Source organism: Aptenodytes forsteri, unplaced genomic scaffold, assembly GCF_000699145.1.
Source record: "Aptenodytes forsteri isolate BGI_AS27 unplaced genomic scaffold, ASM69914v1 Scaffold68, whole genome shotgun sequence".
NCBI classification, from domain to species: Eukaryota; Metazoa; Chordata; class Aves; order Sphenisciformes; family Spheniscidae; genus Aptenodytes; species Aptenodytes forsteri.
In genome coordinates this window covers 2,613,121-2,620,263 of record NW_008795382.1, presented here as the reverse complement: position 1 = coordinate 2,620,263, position 7,143 = coordinate 2,613,121, and the positions used below count along the sequence as shown (strand labels likewise).

Below are 7,143 nucleotides of genomic sequence, written 5' to 3'. Positions count from 1 at the left end.
GCCGCCACCTGCCCCCGCGCCCCCGCCGAGGTGCCCCGGCTCCCCGGGGGACGTTCAGGGACAGGGTAGGTCCCCCCCGGAGAAGTCTGGTCTTGGGGGGGGGACGTGCAGGGACAGGGCAGGACCCCCCGGAGAAGCCCAGCCCAGGGTCGGGGACATGCTGGCGTTGTGCCCCATATGTTGTCGCTGCCGCGCTGACCCCGATGGAGACGGGGTTGCAGGGGATGCCTGCCCTGGCAGCGATCTGGAGCCTTACCTGCAGACTCCCTACGGCAGGCAGAGCCCCGCAGCCCTGCCAGCCCGTTTCTGCATGCCCCACGCTACGAGGACACAAGGTCCCTGGCCGCCCCCACAGACCAGCTCGCCTGGGTGGGCAGGGGATTAATGGCAAGAGAAGGGGATCCCAGCATAACCCCCAGCCCCTCGCCCAGGGGTGTTCAGACTCCCAGGTGAAATGGTCCATCACCAGTGCAGTGGCCAGGGCAAATTTATGTCTCTGCTAAAAAATACGGTAGCTGGTTCTGCACTCCCTAAGAGGACATATAATTATAAGAGGAGACATCATCTTTCCCTAGGTTAGAGACCTAACACACCGTACTGGTCCATAGCTTCCTGCTGTGCCCTGTTAATCCCCCTGAGCTCATTACAACAGCAAAGTCGTCCAGAAGCAGGCGATGAACTGCCAGGACAGGGAGGCTGGCTTCCAGCAAGCCCTAAAGGATGCTTAAAGGATTCCTTGGACGCCCCCCTAGCTGCGGAGCGGTGTGAGGATCGACCCGGAGAGATGCCCAAATTCAACACACAGACCCACGCAGGGCGCAGCTCCGCTGCCTTGCCAACACCTGCCCGGGGACAGATCAGGCAGGCCGATCTCCCAGCTGCCTGCAGGCTTCTCGTGTTAAATGCCTGGTTATTTATCGAAGAAAATTCTGCAGTTCGGTTTGTGCCAAACTGCCACTTGTTTTGTCTACATTTTCCTCCAGGAAATTAGAACACGGAGGCTTATTGTTTTTCAAACGACTTAGGCACCTGGCCATGCACAGAACCAGCCTTAAAGATAGCAGGGGTCTGATGTGCAAATGAATGGCAGGATACAACCCCCTGGGAACATTTGTTCCCATTAAGCTTTGCAACTTTTTTGAAAGCATGTAGGCATTTAAAGGAAATATTTACCAGTTAAACAATAATGGCTCCAAAAGAGCAATTGAGATCACTGGCCCATCCCCTGTATTTCCTCATGGATACGCTGAGGCTGCTGATTGAACTGGAGCTGTCTCGGGTCGTGCTGTGCCCTCCGGGGTAGCTGATGGGTGCTAGATGTGCTGGCGTGGGGCTCTCAGGTGGACCCATGTAAAAGGAGCATAAGCTGCTTTGGTCAGATCCTCCCCGGGGAAGGGAGCAGAGCAGAGGGGAATCAGCTCTGGGACGTGCTGGTGAAGATGGAGCTCCATTGCCGGGGAGGACGGAGCGTGTGGGAGACAGGATCCCTCCCAGCAGCAGGGGAAAGGCTAGCTGATGCTGGTGGAAACGCAGCTCCACGTTACACGGCATCTCACATAGCACAAACAGGTTTGCTTGCTCTGTCTGGATCCAGCCTACCTCTGGGGAATGATTTCAGCTCACTTAATCTCATAAGCATGAAGCACAGGCAACTTTTCCCAAGGGCCTTGAAGGGACGGTAATTATCTTATTCTGCAGAAAGCATTATTGTCTTTTCTGGTGTATGTGGGAGATGAACAGAGCCTGATACTCAACTTGTCTAATAATTGCAAAATGCATTTGGAAGCCAATGGAAAGCTTCTCCATCTGACCATACTGAAAGCACAGGATCTAATTTCACGGCTGAGATACTCACCTTATCCGTGGTGCTCCATCATTTGTCCTGGGCAGGGATCCTTTCCCTATGGAGCATCTTGGTTTCTTACTGTCAGAACAGAAAAAGCCCGCCGTTACACTCCCCTTGTCGTGCAGGCAGAGATCAGTGATCCAGCCCTTGCCCATGATGGACCTGGTGTGGGGTTCCCTGGATGCTCCCAAAGGTCCTTGCGGAGTTGGGTGGAGGACGAAAGCAGGATCATGGCCACAGAGTGCCTGTGTCTGGCATTGCCACTGAGCTCACACCGCAAAGGCTCGCTGGTGAGCCGGAGAGGCACGGACATCGTGATACCAGTGGTAGGGCACGGGGAGCCCTGTCCCTTCCCTCCTGTGCAGTGCAGATTGCACAGTGGGTGTTTTAGGAACATCCTATGGGTCCTGACCCATAGGATCAGTCACCCTGCTGTGACCCCGGTGGGAAAGGCCAGGCAGACCTGCGGTGCCTTTGCACCCTTTGGGGTAGAGCAGGCAGCAATATGAGCAAGGACTGAGCAGAGCAGAAGCCCTGGCTCCACCTAACGCAGCGCTGGGGCTTCGCTGGACACCGAGCTATCCCCTCCAGCAGTCTCCCCAGTGCCTGAGGCTGGGATTTTCCAAGAACCCAAGAGAATGGGGTGCCCTATTCCTGCTGACACTCACAAGGGTGTATCCAAGTTCACTTACACTCACTTGTAATCCCACCGCTGTACCCCAACACTATATTTTAGCATCTTCAGTACGTACACACCTTCATTTAAGGACAAAGAGCCCTAACTGCCCGGGCAACCTTTGCACAAGTCCCCGGGATCCCAAGTGTAAATTTGATGGTGAGAAAGGGGATGGACTCGTTGACACCCAGCGTCCCACACGGCACTCAGCTTTCAGCTTCTTGCGGGACAATGACACCCAGTGCAGGACTAAGCACACCACTGTTCAGGGTCTCCGTCAGAGCCTTCTCAGCCACTAGACAATTATTCCCGAAGTGCACTGCAGCATTTAAAATTCTGCAATTATTTTAATTGTAAAATGTTTGTTTTTCAGTTCCGTTTACTGGGTCAAATCTTTGCTCAAGCAAGTGCCCATGTCAGCTGCTTAAGAACTGCATATAACACATTAAAAGAGCATTTAATCCTCCGCTCATAGGGAGGGTTCAGTGTCTTATATGCTAATATTTATTATGCTGGGAGAAAATCCTCCAGGACACAGCCGGGCAAAGTTCCCTTGAAAGCAGAGGAGTGATGCCAGTTCAGAGTTGGGGAAGATCAGATCTGTTGGCCCTGTTAATATCGGTGTGATGAGTTTCTGACAGAGGCGGTAAGGGATTTTGGCTCCCGACTGCAAGTCTGTCTGAATTTGAAGTCCTCCCTGGACCAGTGTTTTACATGTTTCCTCCAAAGCCTTCTCTCTTGCACACTAGAAGTGTACTCCCACGACATCTAATATTAATGCTTGTGTCTGGGCCAAGAAAGAAATGTTTCTGCCCAACCTCCCTCTTAGATTTAACAATGTCGAAATCTCCTTGCTCCCACTGGTTTTACCACCGGTGTCAGCTACGAGGCATGCTGAGTGCTGACGCGGAGCAGGTCTCAGGCTGAGCACCAGGCTGGCTGCAAAGGTGAGATTTTCAACCGCCTCCCCGGTTCCCAGAGCCCGTCCCGCAGACCTGCCGAGCACACCGCACCCACCCAGGCAGCAGCGCCAGATCCGACATCACCCTGAGAGCATCCGTGGTGGATTGAGGGCCGGAGGAGTAGGCTGGGCTTCCAGCCAGTCCCCCGTGCAGTAGGTGAGCTCGGAGGGTGTGAGGGTGTTTAGGGTGTTTGGGGCTGGGGGGGGGGCCCTCAACTTTGCTCTGGCTCTGTAGGCATGAAAAAGGAATGATTAACAGAGGAGACTTAATAGGAGACCAGCACTAAAGTGCCACATCAGGAAACCTCTCTTAGGAGTGCTTACTACCCATCGCAGTAAAGGGGACATGCCCAAGCACACAAGCGCTTCCCCAAACTGGGGCCAGAGGTGCTGAAGTGGCAGATGGAGACAGATGGATGGGGAGACAGACAGACAGAGCGACACACATACACATGCAAAACTTTTCAGCTACTACAAGCCATGGCTGACCCTATACCTGCTGTGTACAATGGGCTCTTGCTGGCCTCTGCAGGGGTCTTGCACTGAACTGGAAGTACTTGCTAAAGCAATAGGAATCTTTGGTGCTTCTGAAAAAAAGGGGAATGGCTTTTCCTGTTTTAGGACAAACTCTTCTGCTCAGGCTTTTCATAAGGCTGTTTGTAAACTTTACACTTAAGTTTAGGCTTTGGAGCAGCCCCTGTTCTGCAGAGCTCTGTAAGGAAAATGACCTCCCACTATTCTATTATGTCCCATATTGTTCTCAGTTGTGTCAGCTGCAGACCAGTTATCTCAGTGGAAATCTAGCGGAGTCCATTGATGTCAGTGGGATCAAAGCAGGTCAAACCAAGAAAGGTATTCGGCCCATAGCTCTCGGTCTGTTGTCACCAGTTGCCCAGTGCTATGCATATTATGACCCAGATCATTCCCACAAAAAAAAAGGGGAATGGCTTTTCCTGTTTTAGGACAAACTCTTCTGCTCAGGCTTTTCATAAGGCTGTTTGTAAACTTTACACTTAAGTTTAGGCTTTGGAGCAGCCCCTGTTCTGCAGAGCTCTGTAAGGAAAATGACCTCCCACTATTCTATTATGTCCCATATTGTTCTCAGTTGTGTCAGCTGCAGACCAGTTATCTCAGTGGAAATCTAGCGGAGTCCATTGATGTCAGTGGGATCAAAGCAGGTCAAACCAAGAAAGGTATTCGGCCCATAGCTCTCGGTCTGTTGTCACCAGTTGCCCAGTGCTATGCATATTATGACCCAGATCTGATTCCCACAAAGTGATTTTTTTTTTGTTTGTTTTTTGCCTAAGGACTTCGCAAGCAGTAAGTGTCTCAGGACCAGTATGTTATAACTTAAGGTGACCATAGAGACATACAACAGCCTAGCTGTAGCTGTGCAAAAACAAATGCGTGAACAGCGCAACATCCTGTAGCCAGGTTTTATTTTCTCTTATGTGCACACAGAGGAGTTCCTATTTACATTTAGAGGAGGCAGTAATGGCTGCTGCGCAAAAACTGGGAAATGATTCATCTCACCCAGGAATAAACTGAATCTCGCAGTTTTCTGTGAAATTTCCCTGGCAAAAAGTGGCATTAGTCAGCAGGGAATGGTCCCCCACCCCGCCGTTCCCCTCTGTGTTTTCCCAGTGAATCACTCCCAAGGAGCACATGGGAAGTGCGGTGGGAATAGCTGTGAGTTGCATGCACGGCTCAGTCGGGCCCTTCATCACGGCCATCCCAGTGAGCAGCTCAGGACAAGAGCTGCACAAGACTGTTTTTTGCTCTGATTATCCTTCTCTATCAGGAGAAAGTCTCCAGCTCTAGAAACCTGCACTAAGCGGAGCTCCTCTCTGCAGTCACCTCCCAGGCTATGGGCAGGATGGGAATCCAAGCGTTCGCTTTGGGAGAGAGGATGGAGAGTGAAATAACATTTCTGATCATCCGCTTCTGTTTGCAGAGACCCTTTTCTTTCCCTGTCTGGTCTGAAACCTCAAGTTAAATCTTCCCTTGTGTTTCATCATGCCCTTCTGCTGCTGGTATGACTGTGAGTCAGGTTCGTTTACTCGAATTTGTTGCAGTTTGTAAATCTGCCTCCCCAGAGCCAGGCCCATCTGCAGCAGTAGAGTCTGGGAAATGCCTCAAATGAGCCTGCAGCCCAGATTCAATTTCTCTTCCTTACCTCTAGGGAAACTTGTGCAGAGCTGGTAGTTTACCAGCATAGAGGGGGACCAACTCAATCGGCGGAATGAATGCTGGATCACAGGGAATAACAATCAAAATCTGCCAGGGCCGACTCGGTGTTTTCTGCTGCTACCCAGAGGAGAGGCAGATTTTCAAGGAGGCTCAGGGTCCAGCCACCGCATCTGGGCTTCTGTCTCACACAGCTTCCCGAGCGGTGGCAGAGCTTCCCAATCCACTTCTACATTAATTTTATCACTGACAAAGCCTTGCTATTTCTTCTTATGTTTGATTCTCTGCCCAGTGAATTGATTCCATGAATGTTAGACCCTGGGAAAAAGTATGCCAGGCTATTTCTATCGAGAGCCATTCACTGGCGTGGTCCTGCTCCATATTCCCGCACAGCCAGCCAGTGCCTGGGTATACCAGTGGCTCCTACGCACAGCCAGCCTTTTATCCCAAAATACCCCAGGTGCCTCATTCCCGCACAGCCAGCCAGTGCCTGGGTATCCCAGTGGCTCCTACGCACTTATCCCAAAATACCCCAGGTGCCTCGCTGAAAGCCTCCTGCCTGCATTGTGTAATGCCACAGAATAGGACGGCAGGACCCACAGGTCTGCAGGTAGCTGAAAACAAACAGCATGCAAATCACCCAGCTCCACGGTTATAAATTTGAGAGGCTTTGCTGAGCTCCTGGCGTGCAAACACCGGCATGCTCCAGGCTCGGCTGTTATCTAGTGCAAGCCTCAGGTCTGCGTGAGAGCAGCTCACAGCCCCATCCAGCCCTGTGTCCTGCCCGCTCCCCGGGGGCCGAACTCTGCCGCGGTGCAATCTGAAATGAGCAGTGCGGCGTCACGGCTCGGGGTCCTGCCGCGCCAAGAGAAAGCAGCACCGCCGCGTGCTGCGCAGAGGGGAGAGGGAGAGCTGACGGGGGGAACGCGGGAGGAAGGATGAACAACATGGTGTGGTATCAGAGGTGTTCAGAGAGGCAGGCCGACCGAAAAAGAGAATGAGTTATGGAAAGAAAGAAGATTTGCTAAGAATTTCCAGCTATCTCGCAGGTATTTGTGCAAGCGTTTGGAGCCTTCCTCTACATGCACAGGAGGTAAAATTTACGCTCTGAGTCCTCTGCTCCTGGAAAACAGCCTGAGTGCCAGTGGGGTGAATTAAAAATAATAGTGCTATAGGCTGGGCTCCACTCGGAGCAAACCAGCGCTGGAGACACACCTCGGCATGTGCGTGGCTGAAAGCAGAGCCAGCCTCGCCGGGAGCATCCGAAGGATGCTTTAAAAACTCATTTGCTCTGGCAGCCCTTTGCCAGCGCTGTGTGTTCAACCAGCCCCTGAGGCTCCTGCCATCGTCTCTGCCTGAGCTGGGGCAAAAACCCACCCAGAGCCCGCAGGGTCTGGCCTGGCGAGGACACATTCCCGCTGCCCCCAGCGCCAGTTCCCCATCCCGTCCCGTCCACCTCATCCCCGCCGCGGC

At 52.6% G+C, this 7,143-nt stretch overlaps 1 protein-coding gene across 3 annotated transcripts in view; it reads right to left on the bottom strand.

Annotated features, from left to right (window-relative positions):
- EGFL7 (EGF like domain multiple 7) overlaps nt 1-1,928 on the bottom strand; it is a 14,267-nt gene extending 12,339 nt beyond the window's left edge. For all 3 annotated transcript variants that reach the window (XM_009280630.1, XM_009280632.1, XM_009280633.1), the window contains exon 1: nt 1,856-1,928. The gene's annotated coding sequence lies outside the window, so the exon portion shown is untranslated. The remainder of the gene's footprint in view (nt 1-1,855) is intronic.
- Nucleotides 1,929-7,143: the final 5,215 nt, after the last annotated feature.